General features: G+C 40.4%; 1 long non-coding RNA gene across 2 annotated transcripts in view; it reads right to left on the bottom strand.

Annotated features, from left to right (window-relative positions):
• The window catches only part of LOC138992728 (uncharacterized), a 283,495-nt gene that overhangs the window by 185,443 nt on the left and 83,306 nt on the right, over nt 1-14,746 (bottom strand). The gene's annotated exons all lie outside the window — the stretch shown is intronic.

The raw sequence follows: 14,746 nt of genomic DNA, 5'->3' as shown, positions 1-14,746 counted from the left end.
TGTAAATTCAACATATCTACATTTTATTTCTTAAAGATATCTTACACAATTTGGTAAAAGTCTTATCTGATAAAGCTGGGGAAAAGGTACATCCATGTGTGCTATGTGATGCTACACATTCTTCTGTATCATCAAAGAATTTCATTTAATTTTAAAAAATACCTAATCTTTCTAAAATTAAGTAGGCATTATTAATGTAGAAGAACCAATAATGGGCACCTAATAAAGACCCCCAAACTTATGTGTAGAAACTGTTGAAAACTGACAAGAGATTCTGTATGAAACCTACCTAAATCCATCCAAAAAGGAAGCCGTATTTTATATACACTTATCCCCATCCGTCTTCAAAACAATACACTTTCTCCATGTTCATCATCATCAACCATGTCAGCCTGCTGAGACCTGCTCCTGAATGAATGCTGCTTCAAAAACACTCTCAAGCATTTTCCCAAGCACTGTCCATCACTGCTGGCCTACCTATGTCCATTGTAGTAAATCCATCTCCGTGATATGCAGTTCGTCCGCCCCAGGTGAAGTTTCTAGCCATCAGCATTGACGCTGTTTCTCACTCGGCCTTGAGATCTAGCTGCTAGGCTCCATGTCACTGACTGCCCCCTCCCCCATATTGGCTATTAAAGTCACTCGTTCATGGGCCCAGGCTCAGTGGGTTTTCACAGTTCTCATCACTCCACTGTAATCTGTGTCTAGTTTATGAATCTTGGCCCAGCTGCAGCTGAACTTCTTTATACCTTCAGGCATCCCAGGCTCTCCCTGACCTCTGAGCACTGGCACATGCTCTGTCTTGATGTAGAACATGCTCGCCCCAACGCTTGCTTTTCCAGCTGACTTCTTATTTCCTTCAACGCCAGCTTCATCCCCTCCTCCTGGAAAGCTGCCCAGATCCTAGAGACTGACACCCCCATACTCACCTGCTGGTATATTCAGCACACAATATCATCATCACTCTCACCCACCCAATGTCAGCTTCATTCAGCCAGGGAATGTGGCTATGTCATTCATCACACACTGTCAAGCACAAATCCCAGCATATAGTAGATATTCAATAAATATTTCATGAATAAATGAAGGAAAATCAAGTCAGACTAATGGTCTACCCAGCAAGTGATTTCTTTTCTGGCAAGGGGTATAATTTGCATCCATGAAGTCAAACATCTCCCAGACGCTAAAGTTGCTTGGTAACTCACTGTAGATCAAGCATGTCAAACTCAAAGGCTAACACAGGCCAAATAAACGAGGCATGTGGCCCATGGGCTGTGAGTTTGACATGCTTGCTGTAGATCAATCCTCCCAGTATCTATCTAATTTTCTGCAGGACTTTCTCTTTAATACAAAAAAATTACCATTTCTGGGATAACAAATTCCATAAGATTACATCATACTATGTAAAGTTTGAGTTCTTTCATTTGTTTTTAACATTCTCCTTTCAAGCCTAAAGTCTTTAAAGCTAAAATACTTGCCATGATAACTCTTTAGCTTCTTTCTTTCAGCTAAAAGTCATACAGAAAGCTTTTTTTAAAAAAAAAAAATTTCCACAGCACAATGAAGGCAGAAATAATGGAGACCAAGGATGAAATACACAACTGAAGTGATAGCACTAATGGGAGGCCAACCAGACACAACTAGTTGACACGCACAGATTCTGGCATTTGTGTGTCATCAGACTATGGATTACTGCTCATTTTATGGCTAGGGATTTTGCCTTTGCTAAATCTAAAACAATGGGTAACTATGCGTGCAGAAAAGGAAATTCTTATTAACACAGCTTGTTTGATAGTTGTTCTTTTGCCAATTTAAACTCCTTCTTTAGTTTGCTTCTGCAGCAGCAGCTGGGAGCAATACTTCTTTTAAATTATCACAAGATTTAATGGTATAATGTGATCCAAGGGAAGGCAGACTAGCTACAGCAAGAGAGAAATAACGAATGAGTATAAACCAGTTCTAATCTATTATAACTGCCCCAATTTTAACTGTGAATATTTTATAGAATATATATGTATTTTCACATAAGTGTGTGTATTGATACATTTCATTTTTATAGATTTCATTTGTTATATACGATTGTACTCTCAATACCTGTATGTCATATATTTCAGAGGTGAGTATATTTTGTAATGACTGTTAGAATACAAGCTATTTTTGTTTTCACCTGGGAAACTTTTCTTGACATTTTTTATAATAAACTTGTTTTTAAATATTTTTAAGGAAACTTGTAAAAACACTTTTGCTTAGCTGAGGGTAGAAAATCTCCAAGGGCTCAATGTTTTAATTCTCTAAGATGTTTCAAATTGTAAAAGTAAACCAAGTAGCATTTTCCTAAACAAGCATTAGGAGATTCTTTGACAATGCCCATCAGAGCATGCCTCCTAATCTATTTCAGCATACTTATTCCTGAATTAAGCACTGTTAATCCTTACATCTTCCTTCCAAAGAGCTTCTAAATTATACTCTTAAGCGGGGCTTATTACTCTGAATTTCAAGTGGATGAATTAATGTTTCTATGTAAATGTCTCCTGTAAGTGCAGCTGCTTGGGCATGTGGCGAATGCGGGCGAGGGTGTGCTGAGCACTGGAGGCTGTGCTCTGCAAGTTAGACTTGAGCAGACTGTACCAGGCAAATAGCTCCAGTGTCTCTCTCTCTCTCTCTCTCTCTCTCTCTCTCTCTCTCTCTCTCTTTTTCTTTCTGAAACCAATGCACTGACCTCAGAAAATATAATATTCAGAGCAGGACTCTAGCTGGCTTCAGATACACCTTTGGGCAATGACAACTACTATAATTTGTAGACCTAAATGTTTAAAAACTATAAACCACATCCCGTTTCCCAACCATGCTCCCACCCACCTTACCAAATACCACCCCCATCCTTTTTATCATAGAAAACAAGGAGCCAGCATGACTCCTTTTCAAACTCATGTTTCAACTGATGAACTTATGACCTGTTTCTGGGACTGTCTTATCGGTAATCCATTAACAGAAACTTGCAGACCTATTTTTTCTGAAGGTCTCAGGATTACTTTGAAGTGTATGGCTTTTGAAAAGTCAGAAGTAGAACAATTAAGTGTACACAAGGTTAGGGTCCCAAGTTATAAGTCATGCAGCTCTTTGATTCAAACCCCTATTTTATATTTCCTCAGCAAGTGACATAACCTTTTGTGCCTCAGTTTCCACATAAATAGGATGGTAATAATAACATTACTTACGATTAGTTGGAATAATTCAACTAATTATTTATATTTTATATAAAGTATGGGCTTAGCACAGTGCCTGGCACAGCCTGATATCTCAATAAATGTTGGCTGTTACTGCTGCCATTATCGCCATTCATTTGGTATTAGAGGATTTTTCTCCAGCATTGACTGAGCACAGTGAGGTAACAGAACTTGACACAGAGATAAACCACCAAATACCACTGTATATTCACATAGAAGGTTCCAGTTAGCAATGATCTAGCCTGACCACCTTTTGAGCCTCCTGAGATTTTGCAAGAAAAATAAAGTCACAATATCTCATTAGTCAGATTTTTAGTTGCAAGGAAAACAAAACAAAAAAAAAATTGATTCTGGCTGATAGAAACAGAAGAGCAATTATTCTAAATATCTTGGGAAACGCCTAGAGAATTGTGAACAAGGTCTGAAGAAGTCGGCTCAGAAAAACGGGAGGCGGGGCAGGCAGGATCCTGGCTCATACCATGTCTCAGGGCCCTGGCAAGAGCCCAGGGACCTGCACCTCTGGACTGCACACTTGCTCATGTCACTGGCCCTGATTCTGGGGGACACCCCTGCTAATGCCACTGCCAGCGAGAATTCTGCTTCATTCATCATTTTTCTTGGCTCCAGTAAACTTCGTCATGGGTTCTACTCTTTTCTGGGGTACCAGACAACCGGAGAATGATGATCAGAAATGCATAAGCTACTCAATAAAAAACTCCCATGATCAACAGTGGCTGGCCAGCGGGCCTTGGGAGCCATGGCCTTTCCTGATGACTTGAAAACTCCAGGGCACCACAGTTCCTCTTATCAAGAATTAGGAAGAAGTTAAAACTTTTAAAATAAGTTCTTAACTTGTTCTTTTGTTCTGTTCTGAATGGAGAGAGGGATGTTTTAAAAAGCAGTTTCATGCAAAACTCCAATGAAAAGTGTCTTGGAGTCTAATAGGTATTTCACTCTCCTGCCTTTATCATTATCCTTTATGAAACCATAGTTAACTATGCTTCCAAGAATGTGCTGCTGATGCAGTGAGGACATTTTTTTCTTAATGTGTCTATTTAGAAAGTGACAGGTGTCACCAGTTGCTGTGCTGACTCTACAATTCCAACAGCTGTACTTGCTTTCCTTATTGAAAATAATCAATGGCTTTGACAGAAAGAGGAGGGGATATCGTGGCATATTCTGATGCATCTTGACAACATGTGTCAGAGTGGCTGTCCCTGTCAGTTTCTGCTCTTTGATATTTTTCTAACAAGAACCTGGGGGGGAAAGTTCTCAGGGTCTTTAACACTGACAATCCCAAACATAAAGGGCAATGGATACCTAGAACTTGCATGGTTTTTCTTCGCTGCTGCATTTTATATTTTAACCCTTCATTTGAACCTGGTATAGTTTCCACAGATTTATAACACTTAGAAAGACTCGTTTGGGTTTGCATGCATGCTTCCTTGGCAACAGAAAAGGCTTGGATTGACAACTAGCCACACTTTAATCTTAGCTCTTTTTTATGATTCCAAATAATTTAAAAACTTTATTAGTAGATATTATAAAATATTAAAATTCTATGGCCATAATAAGTAGATAAAGGACATAGGGCATTTTCATTATAATTCATTACGTGTACTGATAATTCCCATCATTATGGCTGCTGCATCAATGCAAACATTCTTTATTAGAATTTCTTTTATAGAAAGGTGAGAGTCACATTGGCAACTTAAGCTGCTCTCTCTCTTCGTAGCAGAAAATAATCTGTTGTGCTAAATAATTGGAAATACCACTTTGTTAACAGGTAATTAAAATGTGTAGCTAATGGGCCTCCTGAGACTTTAAGCTAAAGCTACATACTGTTACTTAAATGACTCCCTGGGCTCAGGCAGTTGCCAATCCAGGGGAAAGATCCCGAACCTGAGTGCATGGGCAGGCAGAAGTTCAAAGACCACGATTATCCTCCGAATGGGGTTAGCATGGATCCCAGGTGAGACCCAGGGAACCTGAGCCATAGGAAAAACCCCTACTTCTCTGACTTGTGGTGGTGCGTGCCAGTCTATCAAAAACACAAGAAGAGGAGAATGGAGGCTTTCTAAGACCATGGGCACTGCCCCCAGCCTTTTCAAGGGGTCTACTGCCCAGTTGGGTTGATGTAGGACCTCAGCTTCCTTGCTTAGTGCCTCCTGATAACTTGCCTGACATCTCAAAGAGTTTCTTAAAATATTCTTAAACCTCTGGCATCCCTTCCGGCCCTGGGCCTCGTGAATAAAACATTTACCTAGTCAGCAGCTTTGGCAGAAAGGAAAAGCCAAGGGCCATCCATCAACGTCAGGAGCTGAAGTACTAGAGACTGCAGATCCTTTCATAACTCCGCTGCTTTATGGCATTGGTAAATAGCCAAATCTTGCCAGCCACCCATTTTTCGGTGAGTGTTTTTTTCCCCCAGTCTGGAGAGCGCTCCTTTTCTAGCCCTGTGACATACCACCACCACCACCACCACCACGGGAAATCAAGGAATGGCATGATGACCCCAAGTATTTTTGTGTTTTTCCACTTGTAATCTATATTGGTTTCCTAGGGCTGTCCAAACAAAGTACTATAAACTGAGTGGCTTGGACAACAGAAAAAAAAGTGTGTTGTCTCGGTTCTAGAAGCTACAAGTCGGAGATCAAGGTACCAGCAGGGTTGGTTCCTGCTGAGGCTGTGCTGGAGAATCGGACCCTGCCTCTCTCCCAGCTGCTGGTTGTTTGCTGGCCAACTCTGGGGTTCCATGGCTTGTAGAAGCATGTCTGCACGCCTGTGTGCATATCTGTGTGCAAATACTCCCTTCTTACTAGGTCACCAGTCATACCGGGTTAGGGGCCCACACTACTCCAGTATGGCCATAATCAAGTGCATTCACAGGGACCTGGTTTCCAAATAAGGAGGCATTCTGAGGTACGGAGGGCTAATGCAGGGATTTTGGAAGAACACAATTCAACTTCTAACAATCTTTTCTACCTTTTCCAAGGTGCATTTCTTCTTCCTATTGGTTACATGAATATATCAACTCCACCTACTCATAAAGAACCAATAAGAATTTTTTTCCTTAAATAAGCCCCAAAAAATCTGGAATCCATATGAAATCTGATTCATTTACCATAAGAATCAATTTAATATTATGCTATTTTGTGAGGTTAATGAGTAAAGCAATTTTGATAGGAAGTATAAAGTCAATGTTATTGGCATTTCATTAGTAGGGTATTCTAAATCCCTTTAAATTGTGAATAAAGTAAAATGAAGTCAAATAAAAAATTTGTCATGTAACATTTCAAAATTTATATTTGAATAGACAGAAAATATAATTTCTTCTGAGATTTCTATAGGATAATTACTTAAAACTAAAAAGTTGCCAGGATTGGAATTGAAGTGAAAGGGAAGCATTATTTTTTAAATATATTTTATTGATATTTTACAGAGATGAAGGGAGAGGGATAGAGAGTTAGAAACATCAATGAGAGAGAAACATCGATCAGCTGCCTCCTGCACGCCCCCTACTGGGGATGTGCCCGCAACCAAGGTACATGCCCTTGACGGGAATCGAACCTGGGACCCTTTAGTTGGCAGGCCGACGCTCTATCCACTGAGCCAAACCGGTTAGGGCGGAAGCATTATTTTTTAAAATAGTCTTAGAACCCATAAAATTATTAATAATCCCAAATGTTTTTACTAGCTACTAAAAAAGTTAGTATCATATTTTCAGATTTTTTATGGACCAGGTCCCCTGCAAATACTCAGGTGCATATGAAAAGGGGATATATCCTCAGTGAACACAGAGAATCCATTTATAAGGGATAAAGTTGATTCACGGTGAAGACAATTTCACTCATCACATTTTCATTTTATATTGCCCCTGAAAATAAATTTCCTAGCTTATCTAGAATAAAACCACACTGTTTCTAGACTCATTCATGAGATTAGTCTCATTATATATGTGGATTTTGTCACATACCCACACAGTAAATATATGTGGTGAGTATATCACTACAGACTTGAGATGCAGTATCATGAGCTTCTATGTATAAACACAAAGACAATATAATTCAGTCCAGTAAAAAGGGAACCACATTGAAGGGAAGAAATTATTAGTGTCATATAGACACAACTGACCTCAGAGCTCACGTCTCCTGGGGCCATGCTGCCTCAGTCTATAGGTAGCCAGGAGTCACCTCATTATTCACACCCTTCAATTCTCAGGCAATGAGCACCCCCCTCACAAACATACATGCATACACATCCACACACATGTACACACACACACACACACACACAGACATAGAGCCACAGGTTTTCCTATAAACCATAACCAAATCCAAACAAATTGTCTTGAGGAGCCTTCCTTTCCATCACTTTTTCATTCCGACAAAGCTACCAGGAAAATAAAACTCTTTCACGACATAAGTCCTTCCTATACCCGTCTGCCCTGAATCCTATTAATGAAACTCGTTGAGAGTTTGTATGATTGTTAATTCTGCCCTGAAGACATGTCAGTTTGTACACAAGATGAGAGCCTCCTCAGAGTAACTCCACCTCATCCCCAGTGCTGTCCATGTAACAAGCACTGAGAGGAAGCTGCCGCCACTAGTTTTGCTATATTACTTTAAGAAGAATCATCTCCTTAAATTACATGTGTTTTTAGTTCTACAAAACACCATTTCAAGTACATTTGATCACCTCTTCCCTTTGATATAGACAATGGTATAAACCTAAACACAATGATGTGCTTGGCTATTAGAGATGTATAACACAAAGGAGAGTAAAAACTGTCTGTTACTTGCAAAGATACTTTTTGCTTTTCTATACCCATGCTTTGTAGTTAACTTCAAATTATGCATCTTGGAAGTGAACAAGACACTTACTAAGAATCATCTTTGCAGAGCGCTCAGGGGTATTTCCTTGCTCTGCTGGGGTTTCACTCCCAGGTAACTTTTCTGATAAGTGGGGGACTTTCTCAGAAGTCTTCAACATCGGGGCATTTTATGTACCTGTTATAATGCATTATTAATTTAATATCATACGGTTTCCTCAGGAAGCAGCATGGCAGCCCCAGCTCTCAGAGTGTCCTGCTGAAAAGAAAAAGGCTTCATTGTTTAAGCCCCATTTTCCAAGGATCGCTCTTATTGTTGGTCTACAGGAGACTGTACAGTAGGGATATTTTGCCGAGTCTGGTTACTAGTACTAGGCCAACTGCATATTGCTCCCCCTTCTCCAAGAGCTGGGCCAGGATTTCAGAGATCACAGATAGTTGTAAACATGTGCCGTTAGCCAGTGTGAGCTGTGGCCTGTTGCATGTGTCAGAGGGAGCGGGCTCTCCATAGCAAGTTCTCATGATTCTCAGAGGAAGCCTGTGAGGAGGTGTGAATCAGCCCTGCTTCACAGACCCCATGCCCTGAACTTGGAAGGTATATTCAACCAAGCTGGGCACCCAAAGCTCTGCTCTGAGAACAGGAAGCTCCTCACAGATACCTGCCTTCCTAGAGAGGCTTCAATAAAGTCTGAATTGAGAAGAAATTTTACAGATAAAGATAAATACCGACATAGCACTTAGCAGCCTCCACAGCTCATTGTTAACCACAATCAAAGGATATCGGGTCTCTGCACCAGAAGCATTTTCAATAAAAGCTAATGTGCTCTCTTTAGCTCCCCCCAGCTTCATCATGAGGCCAGAGGGAATAGGCCTACTGTCTTAGTTGAGACAATGTTATAATATGACTTGGAAGAGAGCCCAGATGCAAAGAAAGGAAAGCACCCTGACGATTGTACCCGGATAGTGACCAGGGTGAGAGAATGTCACTCTGAGTCCCCACCACTCTGCCACTTTGCTCAAATCCAGTATATGTGGAGAGGCCACAGAAAGCTTAGTTCCTTCCCTCCCCACTGGCTTTGCTGGTGCTGATTCTAAAGCCCAAACTCTTGTTCTTGCTTTCACAGGCCTGGCTCCTTCTCTTGCATCAGATATCAGCTCCTTAAGGTCTTTCCTCCTGTCCTACCAAAGCGATTTATTTCTACTATCACCTATCTCAGAAATCCTGTTCTTAATCTCATGATGTCATCTCATCCTCTGCTCGTCTTATTTACAATCCACTGCTACACGGGGCCGAATGCCCCTGAGCTCAGGGACAGGGTCTTGCTCTCACTGGTACAGTGTCTAGCACATACCAGATGCCCAAGAAAAGTTGACTGAATGAATGCATTCTAGAGCAGCACTATCCCACAGAACTTTGTGGAATGATGGAGATGATCTATATTATGCTGTGTCCAATATGGTACCCACTAGCCACATAATGTTAGTGAGCATTTGAAGTGTGGTTAGTATGAATAAAGAGCTAAATTTTCAATTTCACATAATTTTAACTAAGTTTAAATATAAATAGCCACATGTAGCTGCTGGCTGCCACATTGGAGAGTGCTGTTTTAGGACAGTTCCCTCGGTGCTCAGAAAGGCACACAACTATTCCCAAAGAGCTAATCTGACCCAAAGAGGAGGTGCTGCAGGAGCCTGAGTTTGGTGTTTTTGTGAGCTACTTGGCCATACCCATACAGCCTGGAAATTATTGTTTTAACCTGCATGATACTTTCCTTGGGCATGGAATATGGTATATGTTATAAAACCAGATAACTTGGACCAAATTTCTAAAAAAAATAATGCTCTCACTCATTTGTGGACTATAATGAACAACGTAAACCAATAAACAAAAAAGATCTAGAGACAGAAGCATTGATCAGATGCTCAAACCTCAGAGGGAAGGTAGGGGAGGGTGGGGGCAAGGGGGAGAGATCAACCAAAGGACTTGTATGCATGCATATAAGCATAAGTGATTGACACAGACAACAGGGGGTGAGGGTGAGGGCAAAACTGGGGGGATGAGCCGAAACCAGTTTGGCTCAGTGGATAGAGCGTCGGCCTGCGGACTGAAGGGTCCCGGGTTCGATTCCGGTCAAGGGCATGTACCTGGGTTGCGGGCACATCCCCAGTGGGAGATGTGCAGGAGGCAGCTGATCGATGTTTCTCTCTCATTGATGTTTCTAACTCTCTATCTCTCTCCCTTCCTCTCTCTAAAAAATCAATAAAATATATATTAAAAAAAACTGGGGGGATGAGGGGACAATGGGGGGGGATAAAGACACATTTGTAATACCTTAATCAATAAAAAAAATTTAAAATAAATAAATACACATACCACTAAAAAAAAAGTTAACATTTTTCTAATTCATTTTGTTGATGCTGTCTGCATATGCACAAAAGTCTTTAGAAAGAAAAAACAGGCACTAACTCAAGCTAATTCCCCAGTATCTGTTTACCCCAAACAACAAATGAAGCAGAAGAGGTTCTTCTCATTGATTCAATGGGCCGTGGCCTTCGAGGGCTGAGGCTGCTGCTGTGGTTTCTGTGATAGGTTTATCTCCAGGGGCCTGACACAGTGGAGAAGGCACTTAGTAAAAATGTTTTGAATGCACAAATTAATCCCAGAGAGTATTCTGTTCAGTTACTCCGGTTTATTTCCTTTCTCGTTTGCTTTTCCCATTCATTGTACTTATTTTCTCAAGTGAAGAAATAAGAGGGTATATGGGGAAAGACAGGTTGTAGAATAAAAAGGGCCTTAATCCCCATATTCTCAAGTTTCTCATATAGTGCCCCAAGTAGTGGGTCCGTGTCAGGAGACTAGGGGAGCCACAGGGTCAGGCAAGGATCGATTTCTCACCACGCGCAAACAGCAGAGGATGGTTCGAGTGAGGGCCAGTGTAACTTTCACCATCTACCATGAACGGGCTGGCCCCCAAGGCTGGTTCTCAGAACAATACTACGGAAATGCCAAGGAAGGAAAAATAGAACAGGATGTGAAAAACCTAGTGTGTTCTTCATAAACCTGATCTGAATTCAGTTGTGCTTGAGGTTTGCATTTCTCTCTCTCTCAAAATTAAGACCCCCCCCCCCCCTTTCACTTCTATAGCAGAGAATCACACCACTCTTCCCTTTAGGCTCCAGTGTACCAAACGGATCCAGGTACAGTTTTCTCTTCTAATTTGAAAGCAGCAGCTCCAGCAAATAATTTCCCCGAGAATTAACAATCACCCTTTTCTTTATCCCTCTCTTTGCCCTTCCTCCTCCTCCTGCTCTCCCTCCCCTCCTTCTCCTTGTTCTCTTTCTGATATAGTTTATCACAGTCAGAATTTCCTCTTTTTGATCTATTAGATAAAATAGTCCCATTGCCTTAATATTGACAGCAGCTGGACCGCCCCTGGCCAGAAATCCTTTGTGTGAAATAAACAAACAAAATTCTGTCCCTCATTTCCCCACCGAAGCCTGTTGTTGCCTGCCTTTCAACTGGAAATCGAACCCACAGGCATTTACATCATGAGGTTTGTTTTCATAAGTTATAGCAAAAGGCAAAAATGAGCAAAAATGTTCTCTGGCTACAGGGCAGATTTCCCAGTGCCTGATTTGTTAGGGATGACATTTCTGTTAATACCCTTGTATTAAAACTGCATGCCCATATTTTAATTTCACTGTAATATCACATCATGGCACTTAATAAGAGAGAGCCATCAAGAACTATTACCACAAAGACATTATGGAACTTTATATGACTACGTTGTATATTGACTTTGGGTGAGTGTTTCAAAATAGTTTCATTAAGTTTATGTCAAAGAAAGAGAGGAAAAACAGGAAGGGAAGAAGAAAGGGAGGGTAAGAACAAGAGAGGAAGGGAGGGAGGGAGGAAGGACAGAAAGGAAGGAAGGAAAAAGGAAACAGAATCTCAGACTGGGAACTCCTGAAAAGGAGCGAGTAATAAGATTTTTGTTCCGCATTTTGTAACTTAATATCCATTCCATTATGCCCTGTGTGGAGCATCGTTTTTCTATAAATGATTTTAATATGAAATGTATTGTTATACGGGGCCAGATATTATTATGTACCAACCAGCACAGGGAACTGCTATGCCTGAGAAGCATGTTTGGGAAAATAGATGTTAACACTGTGACTCTCTTTCTATGAAATGACAAACTTCCCCGAAGCACAAAGGTTTAATCCAATCTCTTTGAGATCCATGATGGGGTGTCAGAGAATGTGTGACAGCACATCTAGGGAAATATTAATTTCAGATGGAACTAGACAATAGTGAAAATCATACAGAAATCCTCTGTCTGCTTTTATGGTTAATCATAAACAGAAGGCGAAGATCAAACACGCCAGCTTTAAGTCAGAGGTTAGACACCCATTTACAGGAAACAGTGTGCATGAGAAACACATCTTCATACTCTGATTTTAGAGAGGACAATGGGTGCATCCTAAGAAAATGCAGAGATCAGCCACTTGCCTTTTACAGGGGCAGGGCCTGATCCAGCACCACGGACAAGGCCTTCTCCTAGGCTTGGCTGGGATTTTACAACAGGCATTTACAAACCCTTCAGAAGCCTTCTGGTTAAAAAGCAGATCGTTGGTTCTCTCTCTTCCCAATTCTCTGACCCAGCAAAAATCACTGTCAACTCTCTGCCCAGTGGAGGGATATTGACTCTCCTGTTGCCATGGCAACACATTAGTTGTCAGGACTGTGTGTCTCTCACACTCAGCACCTAATCTGTTCCTCCTGTTTTTTTGGAGTTGACACTTTCTAAGCCTTAATTAGATTATTTGATGGGACCTGCACATTTCATTTTTATACTAAGTAGCTATTGAAAACAGAGGCATCCAGAGAACAGATCACAGCGGTAAGTCATGTGCTGTCAGGCCGACCAGGAATGACAAAGAGCAGGAGTAAAATGGGAGGCACGGGTTCCACTTGCAGCTCCTCAGATATTAGGGAAAATCAAAACAGTTTTGCCATCTGTCACAGAGCACAGTGTGACAATTACAGAGCTGTTTGTTTCGACGTTTGAGGAACATACTGCCACTGTGATTAGATCACAATACTATTACCTAGTAACTAGAGGTTTGGATCAATGCCCTTTAATATTTTTCTTCTCAGAGAATCCCTGTCTTAACTTATTTTTTAGTGGGAATGTCTGCTAAGCAACTCGCTCAGAGATAAATATTTCACACAGGTAAAGCACTTAGCATGGGAGTCACAGCACAGCTGATGACTTAATTTCAGAGCTAATAACCAAAGAAAACAAGGGGAGAATTCATAAAGGATTACAGTCAGTCTAGAGCAGCAGTTCTTCCAAGAAACCCACAGAACCCCTGGATTGGGGGGAAGGGAGAGAGGATTGGGTCAAAACCACTGTCCTGATAAACCTAAGACATTATTGCCTTTTTCACTCTTTTAACTTTAACACTGATGATGCAGAAGTAGTAGCATGAAACCGTTAAGTGGCTTAGTACAAATCATGGCGCTTTCTCTCTCTCTCTCTCTCTCTCTCTTTCTCTCTCTCTCTCTCTCTCTCTCTCTCTCTCTTTCCTTGTCGTAAGGAGAGGAGGAAGAGGAGGCAGTTACATTTTAAAATGTCCTTGATAAGGGGTTTTTTAAAAAATTAACTCTTAAATCTTGGCCCTTGAGTACAGGCCTTATTAATATTCTGTATGACAAAAAGGAGAAGTTGCATAAAACACTTGTTGTCGTTGAAGTTGAATGGTTGTCTCAAGGAAAAGCTCTGTGTGATTGAGCAGAGAGCCAAACTAACCACTTTCTTAATGGAGTACAGTTTTTACTTGAAAGAACAATGGACAAACAATGGTGTTAACACAGGGATTTGGCAGATATTTTTTTCCAAATTAAAGAAAACTGTCATTTCAAAGAGAACAACCTATAGTATTTGTTGCCATTGATAAAATGTGAGCTTTCAAGCAAAAGTTAGATTTTTTTGGTAAATTATACCTGTGAGCTTAAAATCTTGTCAATACATAAAGATTTTTCTGATGATATAGATATTAATGAATGTAATTTTTATACTGTACATTGAAATGTGTCAACATTTGGAAGGTGAGCACCAAAATTTTCCAAATAATCAATGCCTGCATGATATTACAAAATCTTTCTTGGGTAAAAGGCCAATTCAAAATAAAAGAAAAGCCAATGGATTTTAATGTTACAGATTATAAAACATTAATTCACTATGGTTTCAGATTTCATACTGCAGGTAGCCATGGGAAAACTACCACTTGTCAAGTTTGGGTGTATTATCAAAGAATACTCTCAATGAGCTAAAAGAGCACATTAAAACAGTCCTCTCTTTTACAGCTACACATCTGTGTGAGGCCAGATTTCCATTTACCCCTCAACCAAAATAAACATATCACAACAAATTGAATGCGGAAGCAGGTAAGAGAATTCTTCTGTCTCCTGATAACCATACCTTAAAAAGTTTGGCAAAACTGTAAAACAATGCCACTCTTCTTGCTAATTTCTGTTTTGGAAAGTATTACTATTCATAAAGATATTTTAGTTTTTACACAATGGGTTTATTATTGTTATTTTAGAAATAGACATATAAATTTAATTTTTACCTCTATTTTATAATCTAGTAAATACGAAAGCTAAGCCAAACCATTGGAG

This window comes from Myotis yumanensis, unplaced genomic scaffold (genome assembly GCF_028538775.1).
Source record: "Myotis yumanensis isolate MYYU_CA2020_CCGP unplaced genomic scaffold, mMyoYum1.0.hap1 SCAF_14, whole genome shotgun sequence".
Lineage (NCBI taxonomy): Eukaryota > Metazoa > Chordata > Mammalia > Chiroptera > Vespertilionidae > Myotis > Myotis yumanensis.
This window is presented reverse-complemented; position numbering and strand designations above follow the sequence as displayed.